Here is a 16,586-nt window from a genome sequence, read left to right as displayed (position 1 = left end):
TTTCTTCCTGCAATTTCAGGTTATAGAAGGAAGTGATAGCTGAACAGAAATGAACGAAACAAAAATTTTGCTTTTCGTTTTGCAGAGTTACATTTTTTTTTAGCACCGTAAACATTAGGAGCTGTCATCAAGAGGAAAACACCTGCATCCGACAGTCTACAAAGAGCTGAATCCAGAAATGAATCTACAAAGATTAATCTGGACCACAGTTACATAGAATACAGTAGCATTATATCATATATGATGCTTCCATTTACTTAAACTTCTGTTATTTTATTTAAACTTACATTAAGCCTTTTATGACAAATAATTAAGGCTGCACTGTAAGACTGATTTTGTCTCTTCAAATAGTCTATTTCCATTGCTTAGTAAATCGTAATCAAACTTTAATTGATTAATCCCATACTATGATGGGACACAATACAGCAAGATCTCTAGTGTAACAGGTTTCAGATTCAGCCATTAATCAGTCACTCTGTTCCATAACAAATATAGACTTTAATAAGTTGTGACATTAATACCTGGAAGGTACAGAACGGAGATAGAGAACCCCAGAATAGATTTCTAATTCAGTCCTACATGATCCAAACAAATAATCTCCAAAATGCATCAACTCCTCAATTCAGAGAAGATTTAGCACATCGTATTGAAGACACTCGGCTGTCAAACCAAAGGCATCTACATTTGGGATTTATGAAGTTATGCTAAAAATAGATATAAATACTTCAGCTGACTCAACACAACACAGAAGCAGTGGAAGACTGCCAAACCAACCACGAGTGTCTTCCTCTGAACACAATATACATCCTGTACACATTTGACCACCCTCTAAAGCAGCAGCTGGCACCTAAAAACACCTATCTTGTTTACTGACTGGAAGGATAGAATGCTCAATATTTTATTTTTATAAAGAAAATTGAACCATTTTGTTTTCACCAAGAGCTCAGGAAACACTGAAGAAATAGCTGAAAGAGACTCTAGTCACAGTTATTTAGACTATGAAGACACTGTAAACCACAAGAAGCCTTACTGTCTTCCTCAGCAATCTCTCTGGAGATTTGAGGGATTATGTTGTTTAGATTTAGGAGCAGAAAGATGTGAGAAATTCTCTAGGTATACACAGGAAGCCTACATAAGTACTGTATGTGAGGGCAAACATCCTTGCTATTTTCCCTTTCCCCTTCGACAGCATATATTTTAACTGAATATTGAAACTAAAGTCTGCCAAGGACTTGTATTTTAGTAAGACTACCAACACCTAACCCAAAAGAGACAAAAACGTTATGTGTGTTCAGAGGAATTTTTCCATGTTCACCCCACAGTCTCTCCCATTTCCAGGGGAAATAACAAAACAATAGCTATGTTTGATTATATTCAATAAACATTTTTCAATAAGCAACATAAAGATGAACGAGTATTCCCTTTTCAGATTTTGTTGCTCATACACTACCTCACAACCAAGGGACAAATGCCCAGGTATTCTGGGAACAGTGGCGTTGCAGAATTTTAGACTCATCTACTCAACATCTAATTTCAGTAGAATAGCCAATAAGAAAGTGAACTCCTTGAAACAGAAAATTTTGATAACAAAATCTGAAGCTCACCCAGTCCATCATTTGACTCAGATTTGCAAGCAGGAAAGCTAAAGGAAACAAGGAGCTGCTAGAGAACACTGACATGCACATAAGCAAAGAAGTTTGTTTTTATTTAGGGGAGGTGAGGCCTTGGTGGGGGGGGAGAGGGAAGGCTGTTTGTTTGCTTTTAAGCCTATAAACAAGCCAGGCCTGCAGAGCTATTATTTTCATCATGTTCAAATCACATCAGCTTGCGGACATCTGATTGTCCTTATACTTGTACATTCCGTACATGTCCTTCTGAATTAAAATGGTAAATTATATTAATCAGCAGTGGCAGCACTCAAGACTTTTTCATGCGGCAAGAGCCAAGTAAACTGGAAATAGTTCACAGAGCTATTTCACAAGCACAAAAACTCTTTAAATTTACTTCATGCCAAAACATCCGCGCTATCTACATTACTATTCAGCAAATATACACGGCAAAATTTTTTAAAATTTATTTTTAAATACAGAAGCATTTAAGTGATCAATGCCATTTTTAAAAAAAAAAAAAAAAAGATACCCAACTTTCATTTGGATCCCTCTCCCTTTACTGCAGATTCTGAACAGCTGCCCTGCATTTTGCCAGGTCCATGGCCACATACACCCATGACTCTGACTCACCATTTCAGAGTGCAAACACTGTTACTTATTCTTCAGCTGCTTCCTAATCCTTTTATGGTTTAGGACATCCTCATCATGACAATCAGTTGCACATGGAAGGACATACTGCAGCCAGAAGAGTTCCATGTTCTACACTCACACATTTAAAAAATAGTAATTAAAAAAAAAAAAAGTCAGCATTGCCTTTTCCAAGGATTTCTTTGATCTTTTCTGTGCAGGACAAACATATTTATGGTATTGCAATATGTCCTAGGCGTTTGTCAGAACAGATTGTTGAGCCTTTCTGTCAACTACCCATGACTGGCTGCTGATGGGGGGGTGTGGAAACAGTGACTTTTTACCTCTTAGAGAACTGAAACTATTTGTCTGTATGATGCTATTTTCATTAAAGACTTTCAAAGCAGGTGCCTGAAGTTGGGCAATCAATTCAAAACTCAAGGCACTAAATGCCCAGCTATAACAGACATGAGTATTTGCTACTCCCATTTGAGGAACCCACTTCTGCAAGATGTGAATCATAGAGCCCGTTACCATCTTATCCAGCATTTTAAGATGTACCTGGACACCGAGAAGAAAAATGAAAAATGAAAAATGACTGTTCAAGAAGAAATTTTATATTAAGTCTACTGTTTCTTCAGGACAGATGATCACAGTAACTAAGAAACCAAGGAAGATGTCTCAGGATATATCATCATATACTATATGATATATTCAATGAGTATATACTTGAATAACTTCTTACAAAATGAAGGCATGGATGGCAAATAAAATGATGCACTGGAGAAAAGTTCTTGCAGCTAAGGTGCTGAACTAGAGGGAGCATGAATCATGACTACAACACTCTGCATGGTTTCTTCTGCTATCCAAGACAAAGGAGTTTGTGCTGCTTTCTTTTCTGTAGGAGGCAAAACAACTACTTTATCTACCTTACACAGAACAGCAGTTACTGACAAAGACTATTTCAGTAAGGGCTTCTTCAGTGATGCCCCTCCCATAATACATATTCTTACTGTCTTGTTGCTGTAAGACAGTCACTGCATATTATTGCAAGAAGAAAGAAAAAAAATAAAAGGAAACCATCTGTATGTTTTGGGTCATCTATATTTCCAGCTAAGCAGTCAGGCATCTACAATCTTACAGGAACATCTGCAGATCATATTCTAACAAGTGTTGTCACACCCGCCTGGTTCAAGCCACCCTCCCCTCTACCTCAGCTCATGCAGTAATTGAGTTTTGAAAGAACCTCTGAGGTCACCTGGTCCAATGCCCTGTTCAGAGTAGGGCAAGCTTCGATCAAGTTGCTCAAGGCCTTGGCAGGTGAGCTGAGTGCCTCCAAGGATGGATATCCCACAGGCCCTCTGGGCACCTCTTCCAGTGTTTGACCACTCTGATGCCAAATTTTTCTTCCTCCGATGTGTAGTTGGAATCTCCATTGTTGCAGTTGCATCAGTTGCCTCTTGTGTTAACATTGTTTATCTCTAAGAGCCTGTCTCTGGCACCTCTGTACCCCCATTAGGTGACAGAAAATAGTAATAAGTCACTCCATAGATGTCTCTCATGGAGAAACCCAGTTCTGTCAGGCTCATTTGTATGTGTCAGGCCCTGATCATCTTAGTCAACTGGACTTTTTCCAGTTCATCAGTATCCTCCTTGCACCAGGGAGCCTAGAGCTGGGCACAGTACTCCAGATGTGGTTTGACAGGTGTAGAACTGTCACTGAAAGACTCACTTTCCTTGACCTGCTGCAGCTGGTCCCGTTTCACCACAAGGGCACACTACCAACTCACATTTCTCTTTTCATCAGCTCTCCATGTCCTTTTCTGCAGCACTACTCTCTAACCACCAGCCTGTATTATTGCAGAGATTTTCCAACCCAGATATTAAAACTTTCATTTGCCCATGATGAACTGCGTGAGGTTCCTCTCAATCCAGTTTTCCAGCCTGACAAAGTCCTTCTGAAAAGCATCCCTACCCTACCTGCACCAACTGCTCCCACCCCACTTGTGGAAGATGCCCCTCTTTCCATTGTCCAGATAGTTAACAACAATATGGAACAGTATCAATGCCGGTATTAGCCCAGGAAAAAGTAATTCCTCTCCTTTCCCTGTCTTCAAGGCAATAACAGTAATTTGGCTGGCCTATCAACTGACCAGTGTCCTCCAGAGGACTACTAAAATTGCTCTGGGAGCCAGAGGCATCCGCAGGATCACTGTCTGACCATCCTGTCCCTACCTCCAAGGGCAACATTCAAAAAATATAAGTACAGTGGGATAAGGTGGCTCCTCCTCCAATCTCAAATACCACAGTTTAACACTGTGCAAATTGCTTTATTCTGAGTATAATTTAAAGTACCACAAGAATGTCATCAGTAACTGTTAGTCATTATCTTTCTTCATCTACTGAGTTTCAAGTGGTTTAAGTTTTATCCTGCCCTGAATTGTTTGTGTACGTGACAGAAAGAAAACATGAACAAGAGCCAAGAACAACACTGCAAAACTGTTTTGGTGGGTTTCTTTCATAAAAGGTCCTTTGAAGACTTTTAGAGTTCAGTAACATTATAGAAGGGAAAGAATTTCTACATTTTTGGTGTATGAAAGCATGGCATAACTATTTGTATAAAAATAAATGATCATATCAAATGTCAGATGAACATATTAGGTTTAGGTTCTTTGGCTTTTATTCAGAGAGGGGGTTGGGATTAGGAAGAAGCAGGAAAGCATAAGTAATAGAAATATCAATTTATCATTATTCACAAAAAAATAAATTTGCAGTCAATTTCCATGGATGAAGTGTACCACCACCTTGGACCTTAGCTGAAGTCATAAGCAAATTCCCTGGAACACCACATGTGTCATCAATTTGGAAACTAACAATACTCACAGCTGCTAAAATATCCCATAAAACAATGCAGTTCATACCTCGGGAAAAACAAATTTGGACTCTTTCACTCATCTGGAATTCTTACTTACGTCTAACTATTAATTCTTAAATAGTTTATTTAGGGTAGAGAGGAATATCTTACTCTGGGGCAATAGAGAGATCAAACTTAGACAAGAGATCGTATATTATCAAGACCATACCACAAAAATCATGTAGACATTACTTTAATAAACCCTTCAATTCAAAAAGGTGGCTTTACCTTCTATGAGATAAATGAGCTCCACTAAAAACTAGAATGGAGCACAGGACACATTAATCCTTTTCAAAGAAGCAAGCTCACTACACCACTGTGTCGTCCTCACATTCAAGTGCACAGCTTACAGATATCTGCATTTGTCTTAGAGATGCTTTGAACCAAGAAAACAAAAACTATCCATGACAAAACCTGGGAAACACTGTAATCCAGACTGGAATCAGCAAAAGAATTACTATATTATATCCTACATGGAGAACTTAAAATGTCAAAAATTCCATGACAAAAGAGAACAAGTCTGACAGTAAGCTACTGAGTTACTTTAAGAAACCTAAGTTTAAATTCTTCGGCTCCACAATGCATTTTTCGTCCTCAACATATTTCTTAATTCTCCGTGCAGACTTCTGTGTGGGTAACCATAGCATGAATAATCCCACTGACTATGAACGTACAAGAAGGAAACAATCATTAATTATAAATATCTGCGCAGCCTCAAGTAAAGCAATAAAAACGAACACAGAGCTCTGGGTGGCACCCACGGTGCTTTTAAGCAGCTACATGAAAGGAGGAGGAAAAAAAGTGACCCAGAAATCAAAATAAAAGTCAAACTTTGTTCTAATACGGGATGGAGGAAACTTCTTTCCCATTACAGGACAAGTAAATATCATCAACTGCCTGACACAAAGGGAAGAGGAAAACAACAGGAAAGTTTGCCAGCTGGGGAAAGCAGTAGTCAACTGCCAACGATCATTTTAGGGCTGCAGCTGCTTGTCTCTGCCAATTAAAAGAGTTAGTGTTCTAAAAGTATATTAAAAAGATGCCACTAGGGAGTTTAAGTACTGACCTTGTAAGGAAAAATTCCATGGAGAGCAAATTTCCAGGATGCCAGGGATTTCATTAAAATCATCTCATGATTTCCCAGGTTAAGCATGAAAACAGCTATTCCAAAAATGCAACTGATGTTGCTTTTTTCCTGCTCACATCCCTACCCACAGAGTTGCCAGTCTCCACATGCCCATCTGAATTCAGTTCTGTACATCCCACTCCAAAGGGAACAACTTCTAGACTGAGAATGTTGCAACTACTATATCATCACAAATCTATTTTTACTGGGTGAGCCATGGTGCTTCTGGGAAGACAGCAGATACAAAATTTCTCTCAGTACTTTAAGACTATTCACATACAGGGCTCTCAGGAGTGCTATCTCTTGAGAGTTTGAGAAACATTGGTGACAAGCATATTTCCAAATATTTTAGGACTTAAAAGGGCTAAATATAGCAAATGAACAACCCAAGAAAAAATATCAAGGTTTTCCCCACATAACAGAGTGCTTGCAACTAAACTATGAAGTACAACTTTTTTTTTTTTTAAACACAGAAATCTGTTTGTATGCATAGCATTGATATCAGAAGCGACATGAAGGATGATCAAGTCACCTCTGTGATATTTCCGAGAGCTTAACAAGAACCCCTTCAAATAGATGAAGGAAGAAGTGATGCAAAGGTGCTCAAAACAACAAAAAAAGTGATTTATTATATAACATCTGCACTTAGATTTCAAATATATCACACACAGCATCATCTGGAAAAAGCAAAGACAGGTGCAGGAAGAAGCCCAGATCCACAAGCACAGTGTCACATCCTTTAACAACTCCAGAACCAGCTGACACTTATTTTAACCACTCAGGGCAATCAGGAAACACTTATTCCAGCCTATGAACTTGTAGCCAGAAGTTTCGTTACTCATTCTCTTGAATCAGAAGCAACTGAGCAATCCAACATTTACCAGTTTTTACAGAACAGGCAGATGTAATTTTGTTCCTCTGTAGCTACAAGGGTGACCAGTACCCAACATGTGGGTACTGGGTACCACAAACATTATACTAAAATTAGGGTAGAATTCTACTACTGCCCTACAGTTCATTATTTTATGGCATTCCCCTCCACCATTATCACAACAGAAGCAATTCAGTCATGGCTATTGTATTTCACTGCTGTTTCAGAGCAAACAGCATGGCTGTTACTTTCAGTGACACTCAGACAAATCTCTAATTCAACATACACTTCTGCTGAAAAAGCAGCCAGCCATGTACTTTTCTGTTTATGGAACAAACTGGCCCACAAAAAAGGAACCTCAAAATCCTACTTCAGTCTCAAGAATCATATCTAGGGGCACAGAAGGAGAGAAAAAAACTAAAGATAGAACAGGACACCAAAGAGGTTTGTCTGAAGTATAGAGTAGCTTGACTACATTTAAGAGCAATTTAAAAAAAAAAAAAAATTTTAACATTCACCCTGTACAGGTCAGTTAAAAAATGCCTTCTTAACAAAAGATCTGTTTCTTAGCCAATCCTTTCCTCTGCTACACATACCTAGACAACAATATTTAAAAATTCAAGTGTCAAAATGAGTAAAAGTTCAGAGAAAGTTTATCAAGTTTAGAGTTCTCTCTCAGACACTCGCTGTATCTTCTGGAGGCAGGAAGATAAGAATACGTACCTGGAATACAGTCAAGACAAAGAAGGAAGTTTTAAAAATAAACCCAACTGCCCACAGTGACATCGGATCACCAGTTTCATTTTGACTATTACAAGGAGATAATTGAAGAACGCTTACCCTTTTTTTTTATTTTTTTTTTTTAAGAAAAAAAACTGGACACAAGTTTCACAAAGGAGCAAGCTGTTCTCTGAGATACGGAGGTGATCGCTCGGAATCCCCACTACATAAAGACTGTATTTCATCAGCATTGATTTGCATTGCAGTTAGAGTGCTGTGTACCACAGCCTTTCTGCTCCACAAATCTCATGGTTACAGCGCAGTCTGATGCCAAAAAGTGACCATGAGCTATTTCTAGGCAATGTCAGGATCCTAAAGTCAAGGATGAAACTTCACAGGAAGATCACATAACGCAGCAGTAGGCAAAAGAGTACAGGGCTAGGACTTCATGAACTATGGCAGAGAACTCAAAAGGACTTCCAATGACAGAACCACCTCAGCAGACTGATCTTTCTGGAAAGGACGTCACCAGTAGGATGGGAAGGCCATAGGCTGCACAGAAGGAGCCAGCAGGCTGCTTTCACGTCTTCTACAACAGCCTGGGGAAGGGCTCAGCAGTAGCTGAGGGTGAGCATGGAAACTGAAAGGTATTGAGCTGTAAGTCTAAAAACCAAAGAAGCTTGGCATGTTTCTCATTGTGTGTAAACTAGCTAGAAAGATGAGCTCATGATTCCCTTGGGTTCTGGTAATAGTGTGCAAGCATGTTTATCTGCTGAACTCAAAGCAGAACATACATATGTTTGTTTCTAAACCAAACTGCAAAGAACAAAACTCATTCTATACAGAAAGCACAACTGATAGACTGCCTACCTTCTTACCTACTCCACTTAACCTATCTCCTCACACATAACCTTCTCTCTTCTCTTTTATCTGTTCTTCCAATCCACTCTACCTTGATAGGCTCGTTTCCCTTGATGCATGTCTGCATGAGTATCAGCAGTCTCCTACACATACAAGCACATGAACACACACACATATTACATCCTACTCACACTACAGTTCCCTTACATCTTCCTCCACAGCATGCAGCCCGTGGAAGAAGTACGGCAAAAGCGACACTTAAGCCTCTTGTGACGGCCTTGCTGAGCAGATTGCAGATAGCACCACCCCCAAAGCAACACAGGACCCTTAATTTACAACCGCTTAAAACCTGCACTCTCCATTGGAAAGACCTTGCATTCTTCCTTTCCCTCCGTTTTCCTTCTTAAAGCACATTACGGCTGCAAGCTTCAGTTAACAACTGTGTTGCTTACGGTTTTACCCGAGACCACTGCAGGCCCTCGGGTCACATATGCAACTAATGCTGAAACTGGATACTTCTGGATTCTCTCTCAAAGTTAATGCAGAGGAAATAGGTGCTTACTAATAAGAGTTCTGAAGTCTCCATTTGATGAAGTTTACAAAAAGAAATGAGTATAGGATTGGCACAAGTGGACATTTTTACGATTTTCTGAATGTAGGTGGCTTGGCTTGTCCTGGTTACTTCAGACACACAAGCAGCAGCTTTGGAAGATGGGAAAGGTTTTTTTAGTCGGTGATAAACACCACTTCATCTAGAAACAATGAAAAGTATATCAGTCAACTATGCTTTGTCCTTTGTATTTACAAAACCAAAACTGAACCCCTTCTCCTCCCCCTAGGCCTGGCTTCTGTAAAATTTACAGAACTGGAATTAGCAATATAATTTTAATACACTTTCTTCTAAGCAAACATTTTCCTTTGAAAATGATATCTCATACTCAGAACATCAGTTCTTTCCACTGTGTTCCCAGAATTCCTACAAGAACACAACTTCCCTGTTTAAGGCATAATTTTCTTCCCTCTTTACTTCAAAGCACACACAGCCCATCGAATGAGGACAGACTTCATGGTTCCTTCAAGGCAGCAGAGAGGAAGCCTCTAAATCTAAATAAGGCCTTTCATCTGTCAAACAGTACAAAAGCAGATAGACCCAATATAGCTTATTCTTTAGTCATACAATACTTGTGCTTTGAGGTTATGCCTTCCCAAATAAGGCCCCAGATGCACTTTAAGTACTGTGAGCAGGTTTACCAGAAAGAGTGAAAAATAAGCCTGCACTGCAACATTCAATTTTGAAGTTCAGTGTACTCAAAAGCCTGAATTCCTACCTTTTTTCCTCTCCCCAGTCTTACCAGTGTAAAAGACACTGCCCCTCCTGTGGCCCGCCTGGCTGAGTGCATAACTCTCCATGAGCACAGAGGCGGTATCTGGAGTAGCCTCTGCATTAAGATCCCACCACACTGAGGTTAGTGCAGAAAATGTAAAGGACTGTAACCATCTACAAAGAAAGCCATTGATAAATACAGGTCTAGAACGGCTTTCAACACACCAGCAGGTCGATCCCACTAAAGTTTATGTGGGCATCTTGTAAACGCCACAGCAAAGAAGTTTTAAATGTCCGTACGATTAGGCTGGCAATCTAAAGCCCACCACTAGCACCAGTGGTCTGTCATCGCATCATCTCGCAACTGTTAAGTTAGAGCAGTCCTGACAAAAATCACTTCCAAAAAAGGCTTTTCCATTAAAACACTAGTAAGATTTTAAGTGGTCATTGTTCTCATCATTAATTGAGAAATAAAATATTGTAAATATCTGAAGCTTTTTTAAAGAGAAAGACATGAATACATATACGCCTGCACAGGCTTGCATGTGATAGATTCAGGAATCACAAACACTGTGAGCCCAGGATTCAGCAGAAGGAAGGAACATTTTGCTCTACGTGGAGCCGCTCTGGAAGGACTGTTCTATATCATGACCTTACCAGGCCTGTTTATAGGCTGCTATAAAAGTTTCTGAGAACAGCCTCAATCACTACCAAATAATGCTACTGAAGCATGACAAACATGATAAATTGAAGAAACAGAATCTGGTTTTTGTACTAGGGTTTTTTTTTTGCTCATGGCAGCGTACCTACCTTGAATAAAACTGGTTTGAATGATTTACTAATGTTTCACAGAAGAATTTCCAGAAGTTCTCTCTTTCATTTACCTTGCTCCAAAAGGAAAGAAAGTAGCAGTGTTCCTCTTTCATGGGAAAATGAGCTGCACTCCACCTTTGGTACTTTCTGCTGTAATTGTGGAACTAAACATCATAACAGACACCTCAGTGACATGTTCTTCATATTAAGCCAGATTTAGAATAGCCTTAAAAGAAACACCATGCAAAGACTCATTTTCTAATAGAAACCCTTTCTCCATCTTTGATCCTGGCAAACTTGCTCCAACAGCTAAAATAAAGAAGAGGTTACTGCCACAAGTCGACTATTATGATCACCTCCCAGAAGTCAACATCCCAAGAAAAAAGCAGCAACACAATTCATGGGAACAGCACAAATAAAGGAGTGGAGAAAATGCAAATTCAAGGGCAGTACCATGCCTGGCTACTGCACAGGCATCCCATACAGCTAACAGAATTACGCGAAAGCAGTCTCTCTCAGAGAGGTTTTTATATCACTCAGAGAAGAATTTCTAAAGCTTGCCTGCCAAACACCTCATATTTCATTTATCCTTCCCCAGCAGCAAGCAGTTCACAGACTAAATGCCCCTCCTTCAAGTTACAAGGAATAAAATCCTGTTAGACTGATCTATTTAACAAACATCAAAGCTGCATTTAAAAAAAAAAAACCCAAACATGAAAATTGTTCTTAAAAGGCAGGTCTTTGAGCCTGTAAATCCCACCCAAAAAAACCTTGTAATTGTGCACATACATAACGTACCCAGACATACCCCTTGCAGACCTAAGTGTCTTCCATTTTTCTTGAACTATTTCCAACACTTTTGGAAAATAGGCTATTTATTCTTAAAGGATGCCAGTTATTTCATCGATGCAGGTAAATAAGGCACCACAGGAAGGTCAGCATTGCTTTGCTCCCCCTTCAAAAACAGATCACAAGCACTGGTATTGGATACCCTCTCCAATTACCACATTCTAGACCTCACATTTTCACTGCAGCACAAACATCAGCTGTCTGCAGATGCCATTTGCCCAGGTTAGATTTTGCTCTTACTGACAATTTAACATTCTGAAAGGGGTAGGCAAACTTTTTTAATAGATGTTAGAACTTCTGTTGGAGTTCCAAAAATAGCCACAATACCTAGAAATGTACTTACTGATACCAATCTTTCAAATTACGTACCCGAATCTGTTGGTTTGCATGCCTAGAGGTAGAAAACACAAATCCAGTATCTAGACTTATAAATTTGTGAACTGGTTTTTCAGAAGAGCTCAAACTCAGTACGTCAGGAAAACAGGCTATTTAGCTGTTACGTTTGTACAGAAAATCCTGGCTGTAGAACGGAACACTTTCAACCTTGCTCTCACAACTCTCTGATTAACCGCATTGAGCAATACTTTTGCTTTCCCTATGCATGATTTCAAAACAGACAGCCAATGCTAATTGACTACAAGTGGGAATTTAAAAGGCTATCTTAATTCTGAATAAAATTGTCAGCAGAGTAGAATACACTTCAATTTTTTTCTTCTTCTTCTATTTGCCCTTAAACCTTCCTAGGTAAACAAATCCCGAACTACTTTTTCCTTTCAATATCCACACTACATTAAGTATCTGCCTTAAGGAAAAAAGCTCTATAGAAAATGACTACACCAATAACATACCCTTACTATTCTGGAGCAATTCCGTCTCATCAATTTATTCACTTACCAGTGAAGAGATGTAAGAGCATTTGTTAGGAATTTATGGATTCATTTCTTCTCCTTTGGTCAAAAGGTATTTCTTTTGACACCACGCTGACTTCCTGCTCACATCCTCAACGCCGACACCCAACGCTGACAGCCCTACACGCTGAAGGGCTCGCTGTCTTTTACTTCCTTTTGTGGCTTTCAAGGCCGCAATGAGGGAGAGCTTTTGTTCACCAGAATATTGCATTTTTACAGCTACTTTATGAATATGCTGTTTTTTTCAAAGTGAGAGCTTTACTCCGACCTTCTGATATATCTTCTCATACTAATTCACTCCTCTCTAGGGATGCATAGGAAGATGCCAAGAATGAACACAAACTCAGAACACCTCCCGTTCATTCTTACTGTTGCACTCTGCATGTGTAACACATGCTCCAGAAAGCAGATACTTAAGTGAACATTAAAAGTCTGTCTGGATGAATGGAAAGTACACTTCTGTAGCTACCAGAAGAAGATATTGTTAGACTGCACTTCACCGTTCCTTACAGAGCAGTTTGGTTGCCCGTTGAGCATTGCCTGTTACTTCTACAGGAAAGCCTGAATTGGCATCAGTAAGTGGATTTTTTTGTCACCCATACCCAAGGGACATCAGGTGCCTGAAAAATACACCTGATCCTTTCCAGTTTATCTTTGAAACAAAGCATCCACACTGAAAATACGTATGAGATTGTTATACTTCATCCTACTCTTAGTTAATTGGCTAAAGGAAGAAATCATTTTCACAGGAGATCCATGACACAAGACACACCACAGCCTCCAGTAATGTCTTCCCAGTTTCACAAGTATTATAGTACTGAGATCATGTTAAACAGTTTCGGAATAGCCCTGCTGGTGAAACTTCTTGCATTCATTATATAAGATTAATGTTTTTGAAGGATGTCTCTTCTCTACAATGCTGTCAAAGCAGTCTCAGAATCAGCAAAGCAGTCCAAAAGCGATAACCAGCTAAGTACTTCTGGTTTCTCTAACTTGATAGTCTGTGCTACAAAAGCACCCTAAAAATATATCTATGAAAACATCACCTTCAATCTCGTGCACCATACTCTTTTTGAGTGGTTTATACAGCAACACGAAGCTTTAATACTTATTTGTCCAATAAGCTAGATATATGGATAAAATATAGTAGCTGCCTCCTGTTTTTTGAAAGGAGAGGGAGAACTACTACTCCTTTAAGGTTTCTTTTGCTTAGAAGACAATTCTGTAGGCACACCACTCATACAGTCTATGAAAAATAGATCAAAAATACTTTATCATATTAAGTAATTGCAAAACCTTTGAAGGCTGATGATTTGCTCCTGAGATTAAAAATACATCTACAAATGAGAACATGACAAACAGAGCTGCTTGAAAATAAAACCCAAAATTTAGGTATCATATTAGCAACACAGACCCAGTATCAGGTCAAAATCTTGGATATCTACAATAGGTTGCTTTGGTTTTTAAAAAAATTAAACCATGAAAAATTTTCTGTTTGGAATATCAAGACTTTCATTTTAATGAGATCAAGAAATACTGGTTTTCCATTTCACTTTAAAAATACCCCACAGTTTTCACTTAAAATCGCAGAAATCTAACAGCCAGACAATCTCCAACTACAGGCAAATGGAAGATTTCAGTCTTGTGAAATGGTCAGCCTGTGATGCCATTGATCTCAGATTGCTCCATGTCATCTTGAGAATTACAGTCACCGTACTGAGGGCTACTGCTGGTCAGTCGGTGGGATAACTTATTAAACCAGGACTGACTTTCCCAGTCAGGTCAATGATTTGAAGCGGGCAAAACGATATAGTTGGGATAGATGAAGTATGATTTAAGTGGCTTTAGTATAGCAGCACACTTAATTGAAAACCATGGGCCAGATGTTTTTACTAATTTTGGACACGACATAGTTCAGGATCCAGTGCTTTGGCCTACAATTTGATAAAACAGTCATAGGGATCATTTGTTCTTATTTAGATGGAAGCACACTTGACAAGTGTACCTACTTCTTATGTCCAAAAAAATATATAGCCATTAACTTGTATGTCATTCCTTGTTATGCTGCTCAGTCGTAAGCAGGAGGGACAGGAGTGAAAGCTGCTGAGGCAAATTTATTTTGCCAACTGCCAGCAGATTCACTGACAGATTCAGAGCAGGATTCACTAGGACTTTTGGAGCAGTCTTGGAAAGTAACTGTGAAATTATAAGTCACCTAAAGCTGGGGAACACGAGAAGGTTGCATTTGCACTTGTTCTCCTGTAAGGGGACTTCTGGGCATGGAAGCAGAAAGGGAAGCCGAGTTTTAGAAAGATTTCCCTATTCAGCATAAGTGACCACAATCCAGATTTGAAAAAGGATAGCACAGGAATTATAGGAAAAGGAATTCCGACCACTAAAAGGTTAAGGGTCTTTTTCCAGCAATAATAATCTTTATCCACTTCCATAGGGAGTTTATCCTCAGTTCCAAATTTTTGTCATTAATCTCCAGCCCCAAGTTAGCCACTCACAAAGAAAGAAATATACAAGTAAATTGCTCTGTCTTCATTCTAGACTTTGAACTAAGGATAGAAAACTAACATGCTAAGCTGCTGCTAATGTGACCATTTTATGATTAATCACAGATTAATCTGTGAAAGACATTTCTTTGAATGAAGTCTGTGAGAAACAAACCTATGTTCTACCTGGACATACTTCTTTCACCTTGAACATAAAAAAGACCAGGTCTGATTAGCTATAAATATACAGCTGATAGGGTAGAAATCCCCTTCCCTTTCGTATCACATGGCCAATTTCTATTGAATAGAATATTTGCAAACGATTCACAGTTAAACTAAGCCTTAGAGAAACCAAACCTGGATTGCTGGCTGTAGGTCAGTACTCTAGAGTTTCAAACAGTTCAAAAAAGTGCAATGTGTGAACATTCATCTGAAATGCAGTTCTTCTCCATGTCAGTCAGTTTTCTGTTTTGTTAAAAAGTAAACCGGGTGAGTAGCTTCATCTGAACATACATATAAACAGAAGCTATAGGGAAGTATGCAGAACATTTCGGTAACAGGCAGATGGGAGGATGACAGTACTCAGAGACATATGAACGTTTTGTAATCCATTAGAGAGCATGCTCATCCATGCACTCACACACACTCCATATATGACCAATACTGTTACCAGTCCACCTTTTCCACTGGGTATGAAAAGTTCAGAACCTCTAAGTAGCTTCTCCAGCTTTTCGAGTTATGCCCCCAGCAACAGCTAAATCAAAATCAAAACTGCAATCTGTAGGCCAGGCCCATAATCGCTAGTAGGAAGGAAAACCCACACCAACTTTGCTGAATCAGAGCCAGCTGGAAATGCAGCAGTAGCCCCTGCTGCCAGAACACAGCACTACTGCAACGGTGACGGTGGCCACTCCACCAGCTCCAGCCCGAAGAGTGGCAACAAGTGGCCACACACCTCACAGGTGGAAAAATGTGACAGTTTGATGTCTAAAGCTCACCTTCCCCATTGCTCTGTGTGTGTAGCTGCTGTGGTGAACACACTGAAGAGACAATAAACCAGGCAGCACCCTGTGCATTCTGGTTCCAGCAAGGAAACAATTTAGCGTTAGTTTTTAATAGAAGTTGGTGAAGAATGTAAATTAAAAGTGTGGGGAAAGGAAATAAGGTAGTTTTAAATTCAAATATGAAGTCAAATTACTGCACTGAATTTGCCTGCCTGTTTTGAGCCTAGTAAGTGCAGGATCCCTACTTAAGCTTGTGTACAAACACTAAGTTAAATATTTATCTGTCAAGACTTGCCTACATATTGTTGGATCTCATACAATGTTTTATTGATACTTGTCAATAAAGAGCAATATGCAGCTGCTCATATTTTAAGTTTCCATAGGTACCATGTACTAATATTGAATTTTCACATTTTCAACACAGCAAGGCACAATTCTGTGTGTAAACCAAAATGGCTGAA

General features: G+C 39.3%; 1 protein-coding gene across 2 annotated transcripts in view; it reads right to left on the bottom strand.

Moving 5' to 3' along the window:
* FGD4 (FYVE, RhoGEF and PH domain containing 4) overlaps nt 1-16,586 on the bottom strand; it is a 111,306-nt gene that overhangs the window by 80,495 nt on the left and 14,225 nt on the right. The window contains exon 1 of one of the 2 annotated variants that reach the window (XM_075116665.1): nt 6,218-6,441. The exons of the other annotated variant lie outside the window; for it this stretch is intronic. The gene's annotated coding sequence lies outside the window, so the exon portion shown is untranslated. Of the gene's footprint in view, nt 1-6,217; nt 6,442-16,586 lie in introns of those variants that run through there. 2 annotated transcript variants of the gene reach the window in all.

Source organism: Phalacrocorax aristotelis, chromosome 1 (genome assembly GCF_949628215.1).
Source record: "Phalacrocorax aristotelis chromosome 1, bGulAri2.1, whole genome shotgun sequence".
Lineage (NCBI taxonomy): Eukaryota > Metazoa > Chordata > Aves > Suliformes > Phalacrocoracidae > Phalacrocorax > Phalacrocorax aristotelis.
Note: the sequence above shows the minus strand (reverse complement) of the source record. Positions and strands in the feature narration are given on the sequence as shown.